Here is a 25,959-nt window from a genome sequence, read left to right as displayed (position 1 = left end):
CTTTCTGCCAATCTTTTACCGTTTTGCTCACACATAGTTCGACTAAAAAGTTGGAAGCAATCATTCCAAAGACTTCCAGTTAGTTTTTAAAATGAACAACACTCTCTTTTTGCACTTTCATTTTATTCGTTTCCATAGAATTTAATTAGAATATGTAAGCCTATATTTATATATGTAAACAAACATATTTATAGAGACATGTGACTACAGTAAGTAGCAGGGTGAAGAAACAAACCTGATTCTTGGCAAGCAGCCCGGCTCTTGGAAGCAGAGGTGAGTGAGTCCGAGGAACACGCTACTACCAGGTTCTGGACACCACAGGCAGCTACCCCTGCATGTTTACAGAGACGACCAGGAGTGTGGATAATTCACGAAGTCGGTCAAAAGAGCTTCACTTGTGGTTGCTACATGTACAGTGAGCCTTGGTTCACAAAACCTTTTTCTTCTCTACTATGTGAACTTTAAGAATGCAAAGACCTACCTACATCATTCCTAACTGGGCCTTGGGTGCCTATAAATAGCGCCTGGCGCGTAATCGGTTCTCAATAAATACCTATGACCAAGAAATGACTCAACAAGAGTGTTTTACTCATTTAACAAGAGGGGATAAAAAGTACGTGCGAGTGTTTGAAAATATCTATGCTCCATATCACACGCTTTATACTTCTTTTCACTTTGCGGCCCGTATCTTCCTGTAGCCGATGCTTGTCTGGAACACACCCTTTCAGTCAACAGGGATTTGTAAACAGCTGCACAGTTCTCTACGGAAACCACAAGACGAAATAAATGGCACTTTTCATTATTTTACAAGTTGGATTATGGGGCCAACATTTTACAGGGCAATAAGAAAATGAAAAAATTAAAGTAGAACTTACACATTATCATGTATTGTGTGTGCCAACTTGCTTTTGAATCTCAGCTTTGCTTTACAATCCCAGCCTTGCTTAACGACTCTGTTAAGCCCGAAAGCCATCAAATGCGGTGGATATGGGTATCTACAGCCTAGCTGACCAAAGGGTAAGTGATACGCTTATTTTTAAAAAGAGTTTCCATTCTTATCCCTGTATTTAGTTACTTCGACTTTAAAAATGCTTGTTTTTCTTGAAACGTTGCTTGTGTGGTCGGACCAAGTGCAGACTGTCTTCAGGGCAAGTGAGGGAGGAAAAACAAAATTACTTCAGCTATTTCCAAGGAAGGAAAACATATACTATGTATATCTGTCATTTTAATTAAATTAAGAAGAGACATTTGAGGCACCCTCAGCATTTTGAAAGTCATCCAGTGTGCCTATCCCAAAGGCAGTGTGGTTGGTGGAAAAAACAGGAGCCTGGAACCAAAAAAATCTTGATCTCAGTAAAAAAGTTGCCACTCTTGGCTGTAAGATCTTGGACAAGTCCTTTTACCATGCTTGGCCTTCTTTTCCATATTCGTAAATGTGGAAAATAGTAATACCCTCGTGGAAGTGGTAGTAAAGCAGTAGTCTGATAGCTTTACAAGATAATATTAACGTTGACATTAGTTATTATTTAGTGAAGTTCTCATATATGAACATAGGAACACGCCGGCTTCCTACAGACGCACAATGCCAAGTTCAGCCCCGCTTTCCACCTCCGCAAAATTGAACAGCTTCTGGTGTGGTGAGATAGCCATTATTTTCCAAGTGCCGGCAAGTTCCAAGCATTTCACGCTACAAACGATACAAAACTGTTAGCTCTTTATTTTCAGCTGTCTTTCGGGTCATACTGTTCCATCTGCTCATCAACTCCCCAGGAGGGGGGCGGCATTGCCTCAAGTTCAGGGCTGCTGGTCTCCGACGCATCACCTACCTTTCACTTCTGGTTGTGGTTTTTTGCAAAAACTTCAGCCTATACTCAGGTCCTGGACTCACGGCTGTGTCCGGAAACCCCAACTTGCCCAAGCTCTGCGATGCAAAACCTACCATAGATTGAGGCTCATTATTCGTTTTCAGTCTTGCTTTGCCTCCCAGTTTTGACACCGTCATCTACCATTTGGCTATGGCTACAGCAATTCCCACATACACAAACATAAAAATGTGGTGGGGTAACCAAACTTCTATGTAAAAATTTTGAATACAGATGGCCCCGGCTTCTGATGGTTCAACTTACAGTGTTTCAACGCTATGATGATGCAAAAGTGATTTGTGTTCAGTAGAAACTATACTTTTCGGGAGTTTTGAATTTTCCTCTGTACCCGATACTCTCTTGTGATACCGGGCAGCAGTGGCTCCCAGTCAGCCCCTCGATCACAAGGGTAAACAAGGGACGTACTTCCGACCATTCTGTACCTATTTTTCACTTTCCGTACAGTAGTCTCTCAACTATATGAGTATTCAATCAACGCATTTATTATACAATTAGCTTTGTGTTACGTTCTCTTGCCCAACTCTAGGCTGGTGTAAGTGCTCCGGGCACAAGTAGAGCAGGCTGAGCCGTGATGTTTGGAAGAACAGGTGCAGTGAAGGCATTTTCAACTGAACTGCATGGGTTTATCAGGAGGCAACCCCATCATAAGTCAAGGAAGATGGAGAAAGATGTTTCTTCTCACAGGAAGACCACAAGGCTAGCCAAGTTTTACACAGAAAGAGTTGGCTCTTAAAAAGTATATGAGCTTTATTTTACTTTCTCCACAAGAGGACAGCTCTCTTTCTTTCCGCCTAGCTACTCTGACAGAGCATGACCTCTTCACAGCCCTGTGACACACCGACGTCTGCTCGTTATGAGTCACGGTCTTCTACCGATGCCAAGAAAGAACTCCATAAAGTGACACCTTTTTAGAAAAAAAAAAAAAAAAAGCAGCAAAGTGGAATTTTCAGCAAATTATTTGACCTCATTTTCAGAGGACTATTTAAATTCTTCATAGAAGTTGTTTGAGACATTACCATTTTGAAGAAAGACATACCAAAACAACTACATTATTGAAATGGGCTAAGTTTTAAGGTTGAAATTTACTTTAGTAGGGCAGAGTAAATGAAAGGAACAGATTTCAGTCAGAACATAATCCAGTATCCATAAATAAAGCACTAGTCCAACCAACATTATGGAAACAGAACAAGAAGGAATTTTTACATTCAGAAAATATTCAGACTTTTTGCAGCAGTATTCTTTATAGGAACAGATGACAGTGAAACTCAAAAGCATGATTCTACAACACTCTGATTTGAACACGCAATTGCTTTCCTCTGTGAAGTTTACGATATGTTACATCCTCACAACTGAGCATCCGTTTTTATATACCAAAATGGCTGACTTTAAAATGGCGTGTTATTGAAAACTTCTTTCAGAATATCACCAGGGAAATTAAATATTTAACAGAAACTCTATGTTCCTATGAATACCTTATGAGAGAGCCTCAAGCTCTTTCCTGTTTCTTGCAGGAGAAACAGCAAGAGAAAAAGTCAGCTGGAGCCACACAGTTCATTGCATCAAGAACAGTAGACACCCACATCAAAGGATATCTCACTATCTTCTAATCCTTTCTACAATTCTCTTTGGTTTACAAAAGTTAACTCCTTTGGTTTACTGAATGATTCTTTAGTAGACAATTTATTCAATGAAATAGGGGTTTGTTTCCAAGTCAAAGATAGGGAATTACAGACACTTCAAATGAGATGGGGCTAAGGGGTGACTCCAACTTTATTCCCCATCTAGTTTTCTTCTGGGTGGGCATGAAAATGTGAGAAATGGTAAGAAGTTTATCAAAGGACAGCAGCAAGCTCAGAATTCTATAAAAGAAGGTGATCGGTCTTCAATACTGAAGAAGTTTCACAACAATCTTAGAGCTAAACTTTCTTTTTAAATTAAAGATATCAACTGAAATCTATCATTGTGGTGGCAAACTAAATAAATTTATTTTTTTTAATTTAAAGTCCATGCTTAAGACTTCGTCAGATCAAGACACATCTCTATGAAGAATCACAAGGAGGAGAAATGTAAAGAGAAGGAAAATAGGAGAAGGAGGAGGTAATTGAGAAAAAAAATGTGCATGTTTTCTTACATAAAAATAAATAAAATACAAAGGATCAGTTCAAATGAGGAGAAAAACAAAGCAATGAAAATGAAACCGCTTTTACTGTGATTGTGAAGCTGAAAAAGACAAATTTGAGAACAGTGAAGTATAAAAACATAATGACGGAATCCAGTGGCCAGTTATGGAAATGGCACTTACCCTGAAGGAATGTCTGGAAAAGTGTTTTCCAGTAGAAGCTGGTGAATGGCTGTGCCCCTAGTGAAAATGAAAGTAGGGAGCTACCGCCAGCCAAGGGAGGAGCGTCAGAGGGAACATTCCGCTGGCCAGGACAGCTGATGAAAGCCGAGCAGCCGCACCCAGTGCCAGGTCTGGGACAGTCTGGAGAGAGAGGAAGCCAAGGTGGAGCCTGAGCCGGTAGGAAAAAAATATCCAAATCCCAAGTTATAAAAAGCAAAACCAGAAAGGTCACTTAGGTACCTCTTGCTCTTTAGCTTATGGATAGAATTGTGGAATATTAAAGTAATGCTTAGGAAAAGCGTATCTTTGATGATGTGACCAAAACTAAATTGTGGGGGAGGAAAGTTACTCTGAACACTTCATTTATTCAAAGAGCAGTCATGTAGAGTCCGTTCTTTGCTAATGCACGGTAGGTTTTAGGAACACAAAGATGAGAAGGAAGTCAGGGGAAGGACGGATTTCAATAAGGAGAGACAGGACCACCATTGTTAAATACCACAAAGAACTCAAGCTTAAAAGTGCCCACTGGGTTTGGGAGTTAGAAAGTGATAGGTGATCTTAGCAGGAGCAGTTTTAGTGAATGGCAGAGACAGAAAGATTGTAGTAAATTGAAAAATAGTTGTAGGTTTATTAAAAAAAAAGAAAAGAAGTGTACATATTCCTGCTAGAAAGGAGAGGGGAAAAAAACCAGATCAGAGACAGAGTGGCTATAGGGCTCAGATGCATTTGGTGTTATTATTGTCATATTGTGAAGGCAAATAGTAATTCAATTGATTGTGTTTCTCGATACGATATTCGGTTTATTCATATTAGGAATGATAATTTAGATCTGGAAAAGACCCTAGAGATCATTCAACCCACTTTTCAATCCACTTTTCACATTTTATAGGTGAAGAAACTAAGGACCTGAAAGTTGTGATTTTCTAGTCATTCATCTTAAAACTTCTAAGAGTAGACACCATCTGTCCAATATGTGGGAATAAAAAAAAATGCAATGATTGCTTAGGCCTGCCTTCCTCCCTCCCTTCCTTCTTTTTTTTTTCCTTTTTTTCCTTCCTTCCTTCCTTCCTCTTCTCCTCCCAAGATTTGGAAATTCCTTCTCATGCTATCCATTCTAAATAAAGAATACGATTGAGGTTATTATCCAGATCAATTAAGGTGGAAACACAAAAGTACACATTTTTCTGTAGCTGTATGAGTCATATACTTCAGAGAACAGCGCATTTTGAAATGATCTTATGATTGCTGCACTCCACACTTTACTTTGCTTTCGTGCACCTGGCGTTTGTATAAAACCATTCTTATAAAAAGCAACTTGTTTTAAAAATAAAACAACCAAACAAAAACTGGACACTTTTCCTATACAATTTCTTAGCAACAGTTTTAAAGTACTGTCATTAGAAACTGTGAATCTTATAGCTGGGCACCCCTCATTTAAAGTGTCGATAAAAATAATGGTCAGCTGTAAGTATGCCTCAAACCCTATAGTAAATAGTAGACATTTCGTAGTGCTGAACATTTTAGCGCTGAGAATATTTAGTGTTTAGAAGCAGACATTATGTGAACCTAGAAAAAAATGCAGGATTCAAAAACCTTATGCGACCTTCTACTCTAATTGAGCCAAATACATAAATTACAGCACCGTTGAATCTGGAAGAGGAAATGGCTTATTAGGTCATCTAGTATTTCCCCTGCTAAATTTGAACAGTTCCCTACAGCATATTTTCTAACGCTGTAAGTCTGGTTTTGAAAGTTTCACGTGATAACACTTGTCACCACGTCCTTGAAAAGCTATTAATCTGGTCGAGCTTCAAAGGAGGTCTCTAATCATGTTGAACTAGAAGCTTTCTTTTCTGTACACGATTCCACCAGCTTCCCCGCCTGGCACCCATCTCCAATAGACTTCCCCTTCCTTTTTCTGAGGATTCGAATTGCATGGAGCCAACCCGAAGGAAAAGTGGAAAAGTGGCAGCACCTTGCCAGCAGTGAACCCCTGCTCTCCACTCCCTCTCCAAGTTCAGACATGGCAGCGAAGTGTTGCCCACGTACTGAAAAGTATCTTGCCCTCTTCCTTTTTTTCAACGGTAGCGTTCCCTGAAAGAAGGCTATGAGAATCTAAAATTATATTTATCATCCTTTAGAGGTGGATTTTCTTTTATTGTTAGCACTGTGTTTTCCCTGGCCTGTGTGCAAAGCGGACACCCCATTACCGCAGTTTGTTCATAATGGATACAAGATGACAGGCTGATAATTATCCATAGCTAATTTACCTTCTCTAAATTACTTGAGAGAGCAGAGAAGAATGAACTTTGGGGTTCATACCTAGAGAGTGATACGTCGTTAAGTTTCATCCTAATTAACAACTGAGGTAGTCACTCTGCAAGGGAACCGAAAGGCAGTTTTGGAAATTTGCGTCAGCATTTGCAAAAGTGTAAACATAGTTATTCAGAAGGTCTTTAAAACACTAATGTTGATATTTATGGGCTTTTATGTGCTAGGACTGGCACAGTGCAGACTATTAAATTTTCAGAAATTTTGTGAGCCAGTGAGAGACGCCAATGATTAAATATTAAATTATATGAACAAATAAATTATATTAAAACAAAGACAGTACACTCTAAAAATTCATCATTTCCTAACTATTTTACTACCTTTCAGTATTATCAATGCTCTCGAGACTATTCATATCTATCGCCTCTTTATGGTGGAAATATTGTGAACTAGTCTGTGCCCTGAGCATTTCTTTCCAAGACTGTGCTCGGTGACTTCATGGTCGTAGCTTGAAACCAGTAAACGCCACAAGGCAGGGCTCTGCGGTCCCCCAAAAGCTGGGCTCTGCGGTCCCCCAAAAGCTGGGCTCTGCGGTCCCCCAAAAGCTGGGCTCTGCGCATTTGCCATCACACCACTATTGACAAGACTATAAAATAACTTTATTTTTAAAAAACCCTGAACACAGATAAGTAAGGAAAAAGGAAGACACTGAATATCTATCAGCAATTCTATCAGTTGTATAATGTCCGTCTTATATACTCACTTTGATACCTTTTAGCTGAATTCTGCAATTGGTTTCTCTTACTAACCTTTCTGCTACAATATAACATTTAAGAAAATATAAAATAAGAAAATTAAAAATACAATTATAATAAAGTTGATTCTTAGAAGCAAAGTTGTGGATGTCACTTTGTAATGCAAATAGGTTAATTTTTGTAAGTACCAATTTGGTTCCAAATTTTCTAGAAGAAAAACAAAAATGGAACTCAATGATAGTGTGCTTTTTATCTGGAGAGACACTTACTTTTCTTGCAGCTGAATACAAGGAGTGATGCATTTTATGGGTCATTATGAAATAGATATTAAATTAAACGTTTTTAATGTTGTAAGCCTCTAGGGGCACTAGATTAAAACCCAGTATATACAGGCTCCAAATACATGTTCTTTGAATCAATAAATTCATAAGCAAACTATAGCTAAATTGATTTGTCTGATACCCTCTATGTAAACCCAAGGTGCAATTTCTTTAACATATTGAAGATTATTTCACTGCGGCAGTTAGAGCTTAAAAAACAGAGCAGTATGAATTTTGCTACAGACTTATTATGAGAAAGAGATGTTTCTGGCTTGTGAGACCTAAAACATAAAGTGGGAGATTTTTACTATTCTCTTAAATTATTGATTGAATTAAGTCCCCTCTCATTAAAACTGGCTCAAAGACACATGGCAAATAGGTGACAGTGTCTGAATTGCACCAGCATCAGAAAACATCTGTTAGATGTGTCACGAGAGGCCTCGATCAAGTAGCCACATTCTCTTTGCTGACTAAAAGGAGATCCATGGGCTGAAGGTATCAGGTATATAAGAAGGAAAAATTCACATTTTTTGACAGAAAATTTCACATAGTAGCTTAATTTTTGCTCCTATACAAGGAGGACTACGGTTGTATCTTAGAAAAAAACAAATATTTCTCTATATAATGAGGCAAACTATCCCAAAGGCCATGCAACAGAAAGCTCACAGACCAAATTAAGAATTTAATTTGAGACACACACACACACACACACACACACACACACACACACACACCTCAAGAGCAGAGATAGACTAAAATGTAGTAAAATATTGGGCTAGTATTTTCAGGTTCACAGATCTGTTACTTTGATCCACTAAACTTTTGTTTCTTTCTGCAGAATCTCCTCTTTTTTTTTTTAAAGATTTTATTTATTTATTTGACAGAGAGAGAGAGATAGAGACAGCCAGCGAGAGAGGGAACACAAGCAGGGGGAGCGGCAGGCAGAGGGAGAAGCCGGCTCCCAGCAGAGGAGCCTGATGTGGGGCTCGATCCCAGAACGCCAGGATCACGCCCTGAGCTGGAGGCAGACGCTTAACGACTGAGCCACCCAGGCGCCCCAGAATCTCAATTCATCTATACTGACTTATACAGTCTCCATTTACTTTATGAAGTTAGCAAAATTTGAATAGAAAAATTTTTATATCTAGTAAATGTACAAAAATAAAATGGCATACCAGCCCCATTGTAAATAAAAAGGCAGTTTTTAAAAAAATATATATTACTGTACAGTGTAGCAAGCTAATAATATTTTAAACAGTGCTCATTTCAGTAGTTCAAGGGTAACTCGTTATTGGATCTATTAGCATAGCTTATTGAATCAAAGAATTAAAGAAAAAATTCCATAAATCATAGCAAACGATGCCACAAAGGCATTTAATAAATTCACCCAGAGCCGTCACATTCCAGAGCACATATAGAAGACAACTACTTAAATAGATAAAAAAATTAATGTGGTCCAACTCACATTTGTGTTTATTCTCAAAGTTGATTTCATGTTCAGAAAAAATATATATCAAATCAGTCTAAAATGCTTTTATTTTCAAGTGTCAAGAAAAATATCCCAGGAAATTAAGATGTGAGTGCTCCACAAGATCCAGATTTGAAAATAAACTGTGAAATCTGGAAATATTACTGTAAAGGTCCGTTTTCGGTGTGCATGGAGAAAATGTTATTCTGGGAAACCCTGCAAGCCAACTGCCTTCCTTATGTTACGGAATAGTTTATATCAGAAGGACCAGTTCTGTGACCTGTTCCATGTTTCAGTTGCTGCCTGGGATAAATCTCAGCATAAGATCATGTTTTATTTTTATCAGGAATTCCAGCTGCCCACCTGCTCCTGCATCCATGTGCTATTTCTGTGTAAATACATCCGAGCTCAAAACACCTTCCAGGCTTCTCTAAGGGTCCAGTCTCATGCTATCAATTCCGCGCAAGGTACACTTTACTGAAGATTGCACGTGGGAGGCGGGGGATGACCTTAAAATCGTATATCCCTCAGCAAAGTATGTAAACAGCCCCAAAGTTCTGTCAGTTCTCAGAAACGCTCTCTTGTTGGTATGGCCAAGGGCAGCGAAAGTTATTTTACGTTAACCAAAAATAGTTCTCCCACACTGGGCTCACCCGGCTGGTTTTTCTCCCTTGCGTGGTTCAGAGCCTCTGCTTCCAAACCCGCGTCAGTAAAGTGAACGTGACTGTATCTTCCAGTTAAGATCGCCTACCTCGCTTGTAATGTTGGCCCGGCCGCCATTTTGATGACCTGGGGTCCAGACAGGGTTCTCGCTCTCCGGTCAAGGAGACATTATTTTAAAAGAAGATATTAAAACCCAGGGCTCTTCCAAGTGGGACTTTCCAAACGACGACTTTCTCTATAGCTTTACGGTAGAGCGCTAAATCCTACCCTGAATTCACGGCCGGGCTCCGGCTCAGGCTTTGTGCAGAGTACGCACCGGGTTGGCTCAAGTACCAGCACATCATTTATCTACGCAGCTGAATCGGGAACACATCAGGGTGTGCCTGCACAGACATTTTCTGTACTGGTTTCTTTCTGACTCACATTTTGATTTTGAACAAGTCAACCACTGTAAGCCTGAGTCTCATTGTCTAAAAAATAGAAAAAAAACTTCAGGAGATTGTTAAAATAAGTGGGAAAAAAATATGTACAAAGGCCTAGCACATAATAGATATTTAACTAAATGCCAGATACTTATGATAATTATTAGTCAAGGGTTATGAATTCAACTCTTTTATCTTTTACTGGAGGATACTGACACCCAGAGCGTGAGCTCTAAGTTTGTTGTTATATCTTAAAAGCTCAGCAGTTTGCCTGGAATGTCATTGGCAATAAAGCAAGACGTAACAAAACAAAATAAAACTGCGTGTCGAGTACTGAATGGCTCCTCATTCTTTCATCTTAGAGCTGGGACCTAATTCACCAGCCTTCATACCCTTCTAGTTGCACTAAATAATTTTACAAAATTATTATTTAGTAGAAAGGCAGCATCGGGGCACAGATTTCTTATGAAGGTCAGCTTGAGGTTAAATATTACAAACTTCCTTATTTCTGTTTCTGTGATATTATTGTCCAATTAAATTTTTATAGAGAATCAGGTCCAGATTCCTTAGCATGGCATAAGAGAATCAACAAGGGATGAAATAACACCATGTTTGTTCTTCCAGCTTCATTTCCTGTCACTCTCTCTGACATGCTACACCTTCCAGACATATGGAACTACTTAAAATTTCATATATCTATGCCTTTATGCATTCATTTTTTAAGAAATTATTTTTAGAACATATCTAGATTTACAGAAAAATTGAGTAAATAATAGAGTTTCTATAGACTCTAAACCTATTTTCTCCTATTATTAATATCTAACATAAGTATGATACCTTTGTTACAATTAACGAATCCCTGCAGATCCATTATTAACTGAAATCTGTCTTTTATTCAGATTTTCTTAGTTTTTACTTAGTGTTCTCTTTTTACTCTAGGATCTCATCCAAGATACCACACTACTTTTGGCAGTTAGAGTTTCTCAGACTTTCCTTGTTTTTGATGGCCTTGACAGTTTTGAGGAGTACTGGTGAGGTATTTTGTAAAATGTCCCTCCATAGGGATTTTTCTGGTGTTTTTTTTATTATGAGGCTGGGGTTATATAGTTTTGGGAAGAAGTCCAGAGAAGTAAAGTAAAGTGCCATTTTCATTACCTGAGCTCTCAGTTGGTCCCTTTGTCTTTGGGGCATTTTCCCATCATTGTATTTTATGTTATTGCCGGCTTTTTGTTTGTTTGTTTTTTTGTTTTAGCACTTCGCACGAGATGTTCCGGGTTCATCTTGTCTATTTCCTGTCCAATCTAGAATCAGACATTTCCCCAGGAGCCCTGATTCCTTTTATTGCAGAATGATTTTAGGAACCAAGATCTGAGAACTGAGTGTGCTTATTGCTATGGGAACGTCCTTGCTTCTAGTTGACAGAACAAGGATGTATGTGTACATTTCACTTTATTTTTTACTTATAAAACAAACAAACAAACAAAATCCTATTACATGAACTTCAGGTCCCAGTTTAAGAACCCTTTGCTTTAGGAAAGCCTTCACTGTCTCAGCCATGAAAGTTGATTATCCCTTCCTTTGTGCCAAAACTTGACAATTATAGCAAGTACATTGTAAATGGAAATGATTTTCATATTTTTTCTTCTTCTAGATTTGGCACTTTCTGTGTGTCTGTTAAATGATAAACCTTATAAATGTGAGGGATGGAAATTGGAAGGTTATGTCCCCAAAGCCAATTTAAATGTCCCGCACATAAAAACTTGTCGAATTAGTATATTAGCCAACCATGTGTTCTTTTATGATAGCAACTTATGTGGTTGGTAAACTTTTCAAATTATATAGATCACGAGTGTTTTAAGTATGTAAGTTGATGAGTTTTTAAAAGTGAATATGTCCATGTAAACACCAGTGCAATCAATACACACATTTCCATTACCTCAGAAAGTTCTCTGATGACCCTTTCTAGTAAATCCTAACTTTGTCTCAATGGGCAACCATGGTTAAGATGAAATTCCCTGTAGATTAGTTTCACCTATTTTGAACCCCATAAAGAGGATTATATAGTGGATACTTTTAGAGTCTGGCTTCTTTGGTTCAACATAAAATTCTGATATTCTTTCATATGTTTGCCTGCAATTAAAAGTTTATTCTTTTTAATTGTTGAGTAGAATTGTATTGTATGATTATATTACAATTTGTTTAGCAATTTCCTGAATGATGGACATATGACTTGTTTTATTTTATTTATTTTATTTTTTTGAGTGAAGTAAGACTGTCTTTATTCTTTTTTCTTTTTTTAAGTTTTTATTTAAATTCCAGTTAGTTGGCATACAGTAATATTAGTTTCAGGTATAAAATTTAGTGATTTAACACTTATATACTTGTTTTTAGTTTTTGACTTATTACTAATAAAGCTGCTATAATATTTACATACAGGTCTTTTATTTCTCTTGGGAACTAACTTGAGGCAGAATTGTTGAGTCATATGGTGGGTGCACATTTAGTTTTATAAGGAGCTCCCTGTTTTCCAAAGTGTTGATAACTGTCTTGGATTCACATCAGCAATGTATGAATGTTTCAGATTGTCTAAATCCTTGCCAATGTTTGCTGTTTTCAGGCCATTTAGTTTTAGCCATTTTAAGGGGTCTTAAGAGAAGTTGTAATATGTATTTTCCTATGATTAATAATGATGAAGATTTTAGATGAGGAGTAATGATGATGAGGAAGACTTATTCATTTCTATACTTTTTGTGTGCATCTGAACTACGTATGCAAGGTTTTCATGCACTTTTGAAAATTTGTTATTTTTGATCATTAAATTAGATATATTTTTATTAGTAGACATTCATTATATATTCTGGACATAAGTTCTTATTTTATATGCACAGGGTGAATATTTTCTTCCAGTCTGTGGATTAATTTTTATTTTTTTATCAGTGTCCTATGGCAAACAAAAAAATTCAATTATTATGATTGTCAATCATCATTTTGTCTTTCATGGTTTGTGCTGTATCTTGTTCAAGAATTCCTTGTTTACATTGAAGCTGTAAAGGTGTTACCCTATATTTTATTCTAAAAACTCTCTTTCTGGCTTTTACATTTAGGCCTATCCCCTGCTCCAAAATAGTTTTTTTATTATCAGGGTTCATATTTTTTCATGTTGTTCCAGCACCACTTGTTGAAGAGACTTCTCTTCCTCATTGAAGAGCCTTAGTGCCTTTGTCAAACATTAAGTACTCGTAGATGTTTTGAATTATTTGAGCAGCTTAATTGGTTTTCTTCATCTGTTTGTCTATATATTTCTTTAAAACTTTTCGAGTATAGATGACACACAACGTTACATTAGTTTCAGATGTACAATACATTGATCGCCTTCTCTATATGTTGTGCTGGGCTCACCATAAGTGTAGCCACCATCTGTCACCATACAGTGCTATTACAATATCATTGACTAGATTCCCGTTGCTGACATCTTGCCATTTGTGAAAACATGGACATAGAGGGTATAAAACTAAGTGAAATAAGTCAGAGAGAAAGATAAATACCATATAAATTCACTCATTCATGGAATCAAAAAAGCAAAACAAATGAATAAACAAAAAAAATCAGAATCAAACCTATAAACAAAGAGAAAAAACTGATAGTTGCCAGATGAAAAGTTTGGGCAAAATGGGTGATGGAGAGAGGGAGATAATAAGCTGCCAGTTATGGAATAAGTCAGTCACAGGAATGTTTGTCTATATTTATAAAAATACCATAATGACTATAGCATAATAAATCTTTAAAGAAGGTAATGTTCATTCTTTCTACTCCTTTTTCAGTATTGCTTTAACTATTATATATCTTTTGCATTTCCACATACATTTTGAAATCACCTTGTCAATTTGTTAAAAAAAAATGTTTGGGATTTAGATTGAATTGTATTGGCCTTAAGATCAATTTGGAGAGAACTGATACCATAATCAGAAGGCTTCTTCAATGTCATTAACATGACATATTTCTCTATTTATTTAAGTCTTCCTTAATTTTTCTCTCTTTTTCTTAAGTTTTAAGAAGAGACACCTTGCACGTCTTCTGTTAAACTTATCCCTAAGCATTTTAGATTTCTGATGCTAGTTTACTTTTAGATGAAGTTTCTTCTTGATTTTCCAATCGTTTGCTGCTACCATCTACTAATATGATTGTTTTTGTACATTTACCTTTATCTAGTAACTGCCAAATTGGTTGATTCTAGAGTTTGTTTTTCATATATTCAGCTTTTTTATATGAACAATTACATTATCTATAAATAAATACAATTTTATTTATTTAATTCTTTTTTTTTTTTTTTAAAGATTTTATTTATTTATTTGACAGAGATAGAGACAGCCAGCGAGAGAGGGAACACAAGCAGGGGGAGTGGGAGAGGAAGAAGCAGGCTCACAGCAGAAGAGCCTGATGTGGGGCTCGATCCCATAACGCCGGGATCACGCCCTGAGCCGAAGGCAGACGCTTAACCGCTGTGCCACCCAGGTGCCCCTATTTATTTAATTCTAATATTTACACCTTTCTCTTTTTCTTATTTTATTTGATTTACTAGTAAATGTTGAGTGGAAGTGTTCAGAAATTTTTGCTTTGTTCTTATATTTCTTTATTAAATTTCATGTTGGCTGCAGTTTTTCCTGGGTAATTTCATACTGAGAACATTCCTTTCTATCTGTACTTTGCAAAGAACATTATTTTAAATTATAAATAAAAGTTTAATTCTATAAAATGTTTTTTATGTATCTATTTAGATGATCCTGTAGTATTCGCCTTCATTTTGTTATATACTAAATTGCTAATATTTTAAGAACCCTCCAATGAAGGTGGATAAATCTCACTAGATCATGATATGATACATTACAATTTTTTTATATTTCAATTTTTTATTTAAATTCTAGTTAGTTAGTATATAGGGTAATATTAATTTCAGGAGTGGAATTCAGTGATTCATCACTTACATATAAGACCCAGTGCTCATTACAAGTGGCCTCCTTAATGTCCACCCCCCATTTAACCCATCCCCCACCCTCCTCCCTCCATCAACCCTCAGTTTGTTCTCTATAGTTAAGAGTCTCTCTTATGGTTTGCTTCCCTCTGTTTTTTCTTCTTTCTTTCCCCTACATTCATCTATTTCTCAAATTCCACATATGAGTGAAATCATATGGTATTTGTATTTTTTTAAAGATTTATTTATTTATTTTAGAGAGAGTAAGGGAGGCAGAGGGAGATGGAGAGAGAGAATCTCAAGAAGTCTCCCCACTGAACATGGAGCCCAGTGTGGGGCTTGATCTGAGGACCCTGAGATCGTGACCTGAGCTGAAATCAAGAGTTGGATGCTTAACTGACTGAGTGATCCAGGTGCTCCAGTGTTTGTCTTTGACTGACTTATTTGGCTTAGCATAATACACTCTAGCTCCATCCATGTCATTGCAGATGGCAAGATTTCATTCTTTTTGATGGCTGAGTAATATTCCATAATTTGGCTCTTTTTATAACTTGGCTATTGTTAATAATGCTGCTATAAACATCAGAGTGCATGTATCCCTTCGAATCAGTATTTTTGTATCCTTTGGATAAATACCTAGTAGTGCAATTGTAGGTCATGGGGTAGTTCTATTTTTAACTTTTTGAGGAGCCTCCATACTGTTGTCCAGAGTGGCTGCATCAGCTCGCATTCCCACCAACAGTGTAAGAGGGTTTCCCTTTCTCTGCATCCTCACCAACATCTGTTGTTTCCTGAGTTGTTAATTTTAGCCATTCTGACAGGTGTTAGGTGCTACCTCATTGTGGTTTTGATTTGTATTTCCCCGATGATGAGTGATATTGAGCATCTTTCCATGTGTCTGTTGGCCATCTATATGTCTTCTTTGGAGAAATGTCTGTTCATGTCTTCTGCCCATCTCTTAACCGGATTATTTATTTTGGGGATGAGTTTGATAAGTTTTTTATAGATTTTGGATACTAGCCTTTATCTGATATGTCATTTGCAAGTCTCTTCTCCCATTCTGAAGGTTGCCTTTTAGTTTTGCTGATTGTTTCCTTCCATGCTCCGAAGATTTTATCTTGATGAAGTCCCAATAGTTCACTTTTGCTTTTGTTTCCCTTGCCTCAGGAGACATGTCTAGCAAGAAGTTACTATGGCCAAGGTCAAAGAGGTTGCTGCCTATGTTCTCCTTTAGGATTTTGATGGTTACCTGTTTCATGGTTAGGTCTTTGATCCATTTTGGATTTATTTTTGTGTATGGTGTAAGAAAGTGGTCCAGTTTCATTCTTCTGCATATTGCTTTCCAGTTTTCTTAATACCATTTGTCTTTTTTCCATTGGATATTCTTTCCTGTTTTGTTGAAGATTTGTTGACCATGTAGTTGTGGGTACATTTTTGGGTTTTCTTTTCTGCTCCACTGATCTATATGTTTGTTTTTGTGCTGATATCATGTTTTTTACAGCTTTGTAATATACCTTATGGTCTGAAATTGTGATTTCTCCAGCTTTGATTTTCTTCTTATGAAGAGTATTGATTTTTGTTCTAGCAAACAGAGGAATTACTACCTGATTACCTTAAACTCGTGAAGGGTAGATCTTTTGGGTTTTTTCTTACTTTTAGGATGAATCCCTTAGTTTCAACATGTTTTATTCCTACAATGTAGTCTTTCTGGGGCTTAAACAGGAAGTCAGTTATTTATCAAGGCTAACAATGCAGGACTCAAACTCCAAACTCTACTTTTTATTCTGCCTTGTCACCCTTTAACTTTTGCTATTCACTGGGTTCCTCAAAGTTCCCTCCATACTCACAACAACACTTTCATTTCAGTCAAGGTTTTCATGGGAGTTAAGTTGCAATGTTGAGGTCTCCCACTCTATGGCTGTCTTCCTTCCTGGTTATTCTCCCTTTGTATTCCCTTTGTTAAGCATTTTTGGGTGGATATTTTTTTTTTATTTTTTTAAAGATTTTATTTATTTGACAGAGAGAGACAGCCAGCAAGAGAGGGAGCACAAGCAGGGGGAGTGGGAGAGGAAGAAGCAGGCTCCTAGCGGAGAAGCCTGATGTGGGGCTCGATCCCAGAACGCCGGGATCATGCCCTGAGCCAAAGGCAGACGCTCAACCGCTGTGCCACCCAGGCACCCCTGGGTGGATATTTTTAAAAATATATCTTTTCCTTGTAGAAAACAAATTATTAAATAAATTAGGACAACTAAAACAGAATTCTAAGAAATTCAAAAGACATAATAAATTATTAGGTAGAATCAAATAGTTGTACAAAATGAGCTTTGAATGTGTTTCCTTTTTAGTCTGTTAAATATTTAACCATGACAAAAAATTATTTTTGTTAAAAAATACCCAAACTCTGGAGGAATTCATCCAATTAATGCAGAACTTATTTGCCACATAACACTAACTTTGGCCTCAAACTTATTTCCCTTTTTTTGTAAATGCTGGTATTCTTTATTTCCCTCCACATAAAGCTATAAAGTCATAACTTTGATGACATTTGTATTGTGTCTTGTCATCTCAGACTCTTACCTTTAAAAAACAATAATCATCACCAGAAACATATGAACAGAGGTTAAAGTCAACAAATGCATCCTCAGTTTCCTACATTGTTCTATTTCTATAAGACTCTTAACCCGTATCTATAATTCTACTCTAAACTAGACCAGAAGCCACAGAGCAATCCTCCAGCCCGATATTCACACATTCTGCCCTCTCTATGTGCTTGTCTACAAATATATTTCATACTGACTATACTCATGGTCCTTAGTTGGGAGCTGTGAAGAAAAAACAATACCAATTTGAACATGCTTACACTTACAGCAGAAACAGAACATATTGAAATGAACAAGTAAATATTAATACCGAGTAATACACAAGGTGCAAAATGTAGGAAGAAGTGTAATGGAACCTGGGAATACTGAGAGACCATTTGGACCTCAGCTAGGTCTTAAAGGACATGTATTGGTGGAAAGACAAGCCTGGAATAAGGGAAATAGTTGTCAGATGAGGGAGTTTACCTTGAGCAAAAGGAAAGAAAGAGAGAGAGAGAGAAAGAATATGTTTAGAGAAAATAAAATAAGTATATAATCCTGGCTGATTGTAGAGGGCGCATTGAGAGAAAGAAAGTGAGATACTGTAGTATATACTGAGAATGTGTACAGAGACTGGATCATGTGTTTCACAAGCTTTTTGACAAAAAACAAAACAAAACAAACAAACAAACAAAAAAACCAGTTCATAGAATCAAAGGGATAACTCCTTTATCATATTTACGATTTCTATTTATGAAAACTCTAATACTTAGGAGTGATCTTGTTGGAAAAAAAATTAATTGTATCTTCATGAACAAACATGTTTTGATGGTTGAGCTGAACGCTGTGTGGCTTCTTTGTCATTGCCATTTTTAACTGGGTCCGGTCTGGAACACTGGAGTTTTATTTTCAATGATTACACAAGATGTTTCACCAAATTATTCCGACTCATCAGAACCTCCTAAGATGAATCATTAAATCAGTAGGTAGGGCTTTCCTAGTAGGCTTTTCCCCCCGAATATTTTGATAGAATGTGTGGTGAGTGGATGAAAGAATGGAAGTCTCGAAGGAGATTTAAAGATAGTTCTTCAGGCTCTAGTTACCGGGACACAGTTAACAAAATTGTAATTTGCTGTGACTTGAAATAAGACATACAATATTGAAGACATATTTTTAAATAATCTCAAAAAGTAATTTGCTCTGATGTCAATTTACTGTAACATGGATAGTCTCTTTTGAATATTCAGTGTTAGTATAATAAATTTAGTAGATCCAATGTTAACATCACAGGAAAAGATAAAGTGTTCCTGTTAAAAAATTCAATAATTCAATCCATTTAAGTGAATATTTGTTAAGCACCTGTGTTATATAAAGCACTGTTACGTGTTCTGTAGATAAAGAGGGGAAACATACTCTTTGTGTTCTAATCTAATGATGGGGACAGAATGCTCAGCTTACTGAGTGATAGGCAGAATGTGATTAGTGCCATAGGAGGGCAAATAAAATGTTTGGAATCACAAACAGTAGTAAAAGTAGCGGTAGGAGAGAAATTGTGGAGAGAGAGCAGAGAATGCTCTTGTTTGGGCAGTCTCTGTGCTAAACATTTTATACACATTATTTCATTTAATTTTCATTTAATTTTATTAATAATTTTATGCTATAAGCACTACTGTTACATCATTTTTTAAAAATGAAAAACCTTTTAAAATGAGGCTCAGTGGGGTTAAGTAAGACTTCTCCCACTGGAAAGTTCACACACACAGGTTTTTCTGAATTTAAAAGGCCCTCGTAAACACTGCACCATACTGCCTCCTAGGGGAACGTTTCATGGAGGTGGTGTAATTATAACCTCACATGAGGTAAAGATGAGGATAAGGGTGTTCTCCGAAGTCATGAGTATGAAGTAACAGTGTTTGTCCAGGAAATGCTAACATTATAATAAGCTCAGAGTGTCACGTGAATGACTTTGGGCAAGAACTATAATGTGTATGCTTAACATACAGTAAAAAGAGTAAGACTAGACCGGCAGAGACTCAAGTACCAGGAAAGAAACTTGGACTTTACTGTGCACATTAAGACTCCTTTCATAAGGAAAGAACAGTATTAAAATTATCTTTTTTGATAGATTTTAAGTCAGTCAGTCTCTCCCCTTTTTCTAGCTCTCATGTCCACATTTCCTTATGGTAATTACAGCATTTCAGAATGTCTTAAAACTATTAGTCTTTTCAAATTTTCCCAAAAATGGATTTGATAAACAGAAAGAAATGGACATGAAGAAGTTGTCATACTTTTCAATTAAGAATCCTTGGCCAGCAATTCATATGTGTGATCTGTTGAACATGGTCCATTCTATGTTAAAAATCTTTCCCACAGGGGCGCCTGGGTGGCACAGCAGTTAAGCGTCTGCCTTCGGCTCAGGGCGTGATCCCAGCGTTATGGGATCGAGCCCCACATCAGGCTCTTCCGCTATGAGCCTGCTTCTTCCTCTCCCACTCCCCCTGCTTGTGTTCCCTCTCTCGCTGGCTGTCTCTCTCTGTCAAATAAATAAATAAAATCTTTAAAAAAAAAAAATCTTTCCCACAGTGAATTAAAAAAAAAAAAAACTGCCTCAATGATTTTCAAGTAGCACAGTTCATCTTTTATTTGTGCAAATGTCCAACTGATGTGCGTTTCCAAGCCATATGTGGATGGTTGAATACGTCAATTGTTAAGTAATTTGTTACTTTTTCTGTTTTCAGATTTCTGTAGAAATCCCGGCAGCACCAGGTACTCTACCAGATGCTGGTAGTGACAATTTAATGAGATTAGTGGTGTTCCAGCTCCAGTTTTTGCTTTTCTTTGAGGAATCATTATGGAGAATAGAAATGTCACAGTTTTCCAGCTGATTAAGCATGACAGTCCTGCCAATTTCCTGGGTTATAGCATTTTCTAGTATCTTACATAGCTTGCTGATTACTTTCAAGTCCTTTATAGAATTGTCTTTTTCCTGTCAGTCTGCCTGAGAATCACTAAATCTGAATTATATGTGACTTCTGAACTCATCTCGGTCCGATTCCATCATGCTAGACATGAGCAAGCAGATGGTCAGAAAGATGAAATAGGTAGCCATAACCTCCCAGTTGGCCAGTGCTCACCTGGAACTTGAACTTGGACTCTCAAGTTACACTGTGTTACAATCCTCTTCAAACCCCTTTCCCTTCTTGCAGCTCAGATCATGTTATCATTATCAAATCTTTTATGCTGTTAATGTTTGTTGTTGCTTCCATATCTTAGCTAATGTAAATAATGCTGCAACGAACATAGGGATGCATATGTCTTCTCAACTTAGTGTTTTCCTTTTCTCCAGTTAAATACCTAGAAGTGCAATTGCTGGGTTGTATGTTGTGTATGTATATATACACGTATACATATATATGCAATGAATATTACCCAGCCGTTTGAGACAACATAGATGGACTTAGAGGGCATTATGCTAAGTGAAATAAGTCAGGCAGAGAAAGACAAATACTATCTGACTTCATTTATAAGGTGGAATCTAAAAAAACAAAAAACAAAATAACAACAACAACAACAACAACAGAACAACAGACAAACCAAACAAAACAGAAACAGACTCATAGATGGAGAGATCAAACTGATGGTTACCAGAAGGAAGGGGTGGGGAGGATGGACAAAATAGGGACAGGAATTGAGAAGTATAGTCTTCCACTTATAAAATAAATAAATCACAGGATGTATATAGCATCGGGAATATCATCAATAATACTGTAACAAATTTGTATGGTGATAGATGACAACTAGACTTATTACGGTGACCATACTGTATACAAACACCAAATCACTATATTGTACATCTGAAATGGAAACAATGCAATGTGGTATGTCAGTTATTTTTAATGAAACATTTTTTAATTTAAAAAAGTTGAATGTATGAATTAAGTAAAACAGAAAATAGCTCACTTTGCCCCAGGTTTTTTTTGAAAAATTTTAACTTATGGTAAAAAGGTAAGAAGTACACCATAAACACACACACACCTTTTACCTAGGGTCATCAATTCTTAATATTTCATCACATTTCCTTCCTTCCTTCCTTCCTTCCTTCCTTCCTTCCTTCCTTCCTTCCTTCTTTTCTCCCTTCCTTCCTATCCTCCCTTCCTCCCATCCTCCCTTCCTTCCTTCTTTCTGTCCCTCTCCCTATACCCTCTCCCTCTCTACATACATATATGTGTACATATGCACACATGTATATATACACATATATATTCAAAAGTATATATACACATATTTTCTCTGATGCTGAAAGTTTTAGACATCGTGAAATGCACCTCTAAATACTTTATTGTGTATCCTCCTCCCCCTTCCCAAATTCTCCTACATTACCATAATATAATTATTACACTTGTGCAATAAAAATTAATACAATACTATTACCCTTTACAATCTATATTCAATAACACTTTTATTCTAGTAATGTATCTTATATCTATTTCTTTTTCCTTCCAATTCAGGATCCAATCAAGGATCAAAATTATCATTTCTCTTTAGTCTTCTTGCATCTAGCAGAATTCTACTTTTTTTTTTTAAAGTCCTTCAAGACGTGACATTTTTGAAGATTTTAGGGCACTTGTTTTGCTGTTTGTATTTGTCTGAGTTTTTCCTCATGACTAACATCAGGTTAAACCTTTTTGGCAGGAACACTACCAAAGTGGTATCACCATCTTTCTCAGTGCATTAATTCAGGAAGCACATGATGTCAACCTAACCCATCATTGGTGATGCAATGTTAAATCAATCACCTACTTAAGGTGATGCCTAATTGACAAAAGCCCATTTGTCAAGCAGTTAAATATATCTGGATTCTAAATTTGTTGTACAACACCTACCAGATTGTCTACACATTTCATTTTTATATTCTGTAAATATTAAAAATTAAAAATATTGGTTACATAGTGAAATACCCTATTTTTAGTGTCACACACTGTACCTCAAGACTAAATTTTTTAATCCTTACCTCCTTTCTTCATACCAAGGCTTAATATAATCTGAAATTTAAGAGTTCATTATTTGTGTGCTTTTGCTTCCTACCAACAGATTTTTCAGTATTTTTTTGTATGCTTTTCCTTGCTATTATGGTGGAAAGCATGACCTTCGAGGTCATCTATTTGCATTATTATTACTATTAATCCAATAAAATCAAACATCACTGAAGGGCTAATATCTTGGCCATTGCTGCAGTTATGACATATTAGGATTCTCAGTTCACTAATTATATGTTTTCATAAATATAGTATGTGGCATATGCACAATGAAGTAAGTTGTTTTTGTTCATGTTTCATTAAACATTGAGCAATTAATAACATTATGTGAAACTGTGAGATTCTGATTAACAATTAACATAGGCATTGAAAACACCAAGAGTTATTGCCTTCTTTTTATAGAGTTCAAATACAAATGCTTTGACATCTCCCGAAGTACTTGCTCTGGGGAATTAATTATCTCTCATTGGTGTTATATTTTGACTTGCACTTAGTCTAACTGAATTACGTTCACTTGAATCTGATAACTTGAGGTTTTGATTAAAGAGAGCCATTTAAGATTACTCGCAACCTCATTCCAATACCATGTTGCCTTAGATAAACTTGTTTGGCAGTGTTTCATCAGGAGTACCCATTTGGACAAAAGGAAGTTATTTAAAAAACAAAAAAAAAAGGCATCCCTAAGAGCTTTGGTGTTTAATCTTGCATCACACTGACTCTTTTGCCAAGATGGCGATCTTTCATTCAGGCGGCTTGCCATTGTACATTTCATGTGTCAGGCTGAATCTAGCTCTTCAACACTGACACAATTTTCTTGATCTCAGAAATCAATCAAAGTTTTCAAATAATATAAGAAACTAATTTTTTTTCAGAGTTATATTTTTCTCTTTTAGTAAAGACTGAAACTCTAAGGAGTCATTTGTTAGTAAAATATGATAAATTCTGTCTTTATGCTTTGACAAAAAATATATATATACCATAACTAGAATGCTTTTTCCTGAGGTTTCTAAGTAAAAATAGCCAGCAACTCTTATTTTTGATTTTTCTTTATCTTTTGCTTGCTTCCATCATCCTCCTTTCTAATATACCTCATCCAAGGAAGGGCATTAAGTGAGGCCCTATGGGGAAGCCACTCCCTGCGGCATCCTTCTTGTAACGCACACAGTGCCAAATACAATGCCATCCCCAGTAGTCACATGGCTACCAGGGATGCTCTTCTGTGGGTGTTAACTAAGGAGGGATCGCCACGACCACGTCTTCTTAACAACCTTGTCAGCTTCTCATAAACTATTTCTAAAACGTGATGTTCCCATGTGATGTAACCCCATAAAAGAATTGAAACAGGCTTAGGATAATTTAATTTCATAATCTGGAAGGGTTATTTAGTCTAATGTTTCTTAAACCTGAAAGATAATCAGAATCGTCTGGGGAGCTCTTTTAAAATACGCATTATCCAACCTCAGACCTACTGAATCAGTATCCCCAGGAACCTGTGTTTAATTTGTAAAATTTGTTCAGCCTTCTAAGTAAGTTAAGAATGACATAAGACAAGGCAAGAACCAACAATTGTTGGAGAGGATGTGGAGAAAGGGGATCCCTCCTACATTGTTGGTGGGAATGCAAGTTGGTACAGCCACTCTGGAAAACAGTGTGGAGGTCCCTTAAAAAGTTAAAAATTGAGCTACCCTATGATCCAGCCATTGCACTACTGGGTATTTACCCCAAAGATATAGACGTAGTGAAGAGAAGGGCCATATGCACCCCAATGTTCATAGCAGCAACGTCCACAATAGCTAAATTGTGGAAGGAGCCGAGATGCCCTTCAACAGATGACTGGATTAAGAAGTTGTGGTCCATATATACAATGGAATATTACTCAGCTATCAGAAAGAACGAGTTCTCAACATTTGTTACAACATGGACGGCACTGGAGGAGATAATGCTAAGTGAAATAAGTCAAGCAGAGAAAGACAACTATCATATGATTTCTCTCATCTATGGAACATAAGAACTAGGATGATCGGTAGGGGAAGAAAGGGATAAAGAAAGGGGGGGGTAATCAGAAGGGGGAATGAAGCATGAGAGACTATGGACTATGAGAAACAAACTGAGGGCCTCAGAGGGGAGGGAGGTGGGGGAATGGGATAGACCGGTGATGGGTAGTAAGGAGGGCACGTATTGCATGGTGCACTGGGTGTTATACACAACTAATGAATCATCGAGCCTTACATCGGAAACCGGGGATGTACTGTATGGTGACTAACATAATATAATAAAAAATCATTAAAAAAAAAGAATGACATAAGGTCTAGCTCAATGCGCACAACATTTTCCTCACATCACAGCTCACACAGAAAGCTGTCATCTTCCTACGGCACACCTGGAGACAGGGCTGGAGCATCTCCAGGAGCGGCAGCTTCCAACCAGGGGCACCCAGGCTGGAAGGAGCAGTATATTGGCCCAACCATAACACAGCTTGGCTCACCAATCTTTCTGACAAACCGGATTAGGTAACCGTAAAGCCTAGCGGTGGGAACCAGTTGAGAGCGGGCTTACCTGCGGAGCACATGATCATTCAACTCTACAACTGCTTCTCTTTCCATTTGGCCCTAGGAGAGAAAGATAGTAAATGGATCCAAAGAGAAATTTATAGCTGATGAAGAATGTTAGGAATATGTACTCATTAGAATTCTTCCCTTTAACAGTGGTGGAACACAGCTCACTTTTGCAAAATTAGAAGAAAAAAAAAGGAATTTATCCGATCTCCTTCTCTGTATTTGGATTCTACTTTCCACTGAAGGGCTGCATTTCCAAACATAACCTCAAGATGGTCACTGGCAGCTCTTGATGGGACTAGAGCAGAGGCATGGGGGGGAGAAAGGTGATGTCCATATTAAAGAAATGTTAGGTACACTGCTATTATGTTGATACTGAATAGAGAATATGTTATTTCTCATCATTTGATACCAGCTTAAGCAAAGCAATGTGGCTAATAAGGAAAGAGTAAAACTGTCCTTTGGTTCTAGATAAAAAATGGTTTGGGGACCTAGAGTAGCAGTTGCCTAGGGGAGGTTTCTCACTCAGGAGATTTAGACTCTGCTAAGTCAACACAAGCCTGAGGGTATTGCAAGATTAGGTTATGTGTATTATATGTAATATTGCCCTAAATTAATCTGTGCTTTAAATTTGTATTTATCTCATATAACAATTACCGTTGGTTTTTAAGTGAGAACATTTTTATTATAGAAAATA

At 37.0% G+C, this 25,959-nt stretch overlaps 2 long non-coding RNA genes across 3 annotated transcripts in view; one reads left to right on the top strand and one right to left on the bottom strand.

The window, feature by feature from the left end:
- LOC123001477 (uncharacterized) overlaps positions 1-25,959 on the top strand; it is a 427,451-nt gene that overhangs the window by 347,099 nt on the left and 54,393 nt on the right. The gene's annotated exons all lie outside the window — the stretch shown is intronic.
- On the bottom strand, positions 107-10,184 carry LOC113261074 (uncharacterized). The gene is made up of 2 exons (XR_008956191.1): positions 4,186-10,184; positions 107-2,787 (listed from the first exon to the last, which is right to left on the bottom strand). It is a non-coding gene; the product is annotated as an uncharacterized LOC113261074 (long non-coding RNA).

The sequence above is a fragment of the Ursus arctos genome, unplaced genomic scaffold (genome assembly GCF_023065955.2).
Source record: "Ursus arctos isolate Adak ecotype North America unplaced genomic scaffold, UrsArc2.0 scaffold_29, whole genome shotgun sequence".
NCBI classification, from domain to species: Eukaryota; Metazoa; Chordata; class Mammalia; order Carnivora; family Ursidae; genus Ursus; species Ursus arctos.
Note: the sequence above shows the minus strand (reverse complement) of the source record. Positions and strands in the feature narration are given on the sequence as shown.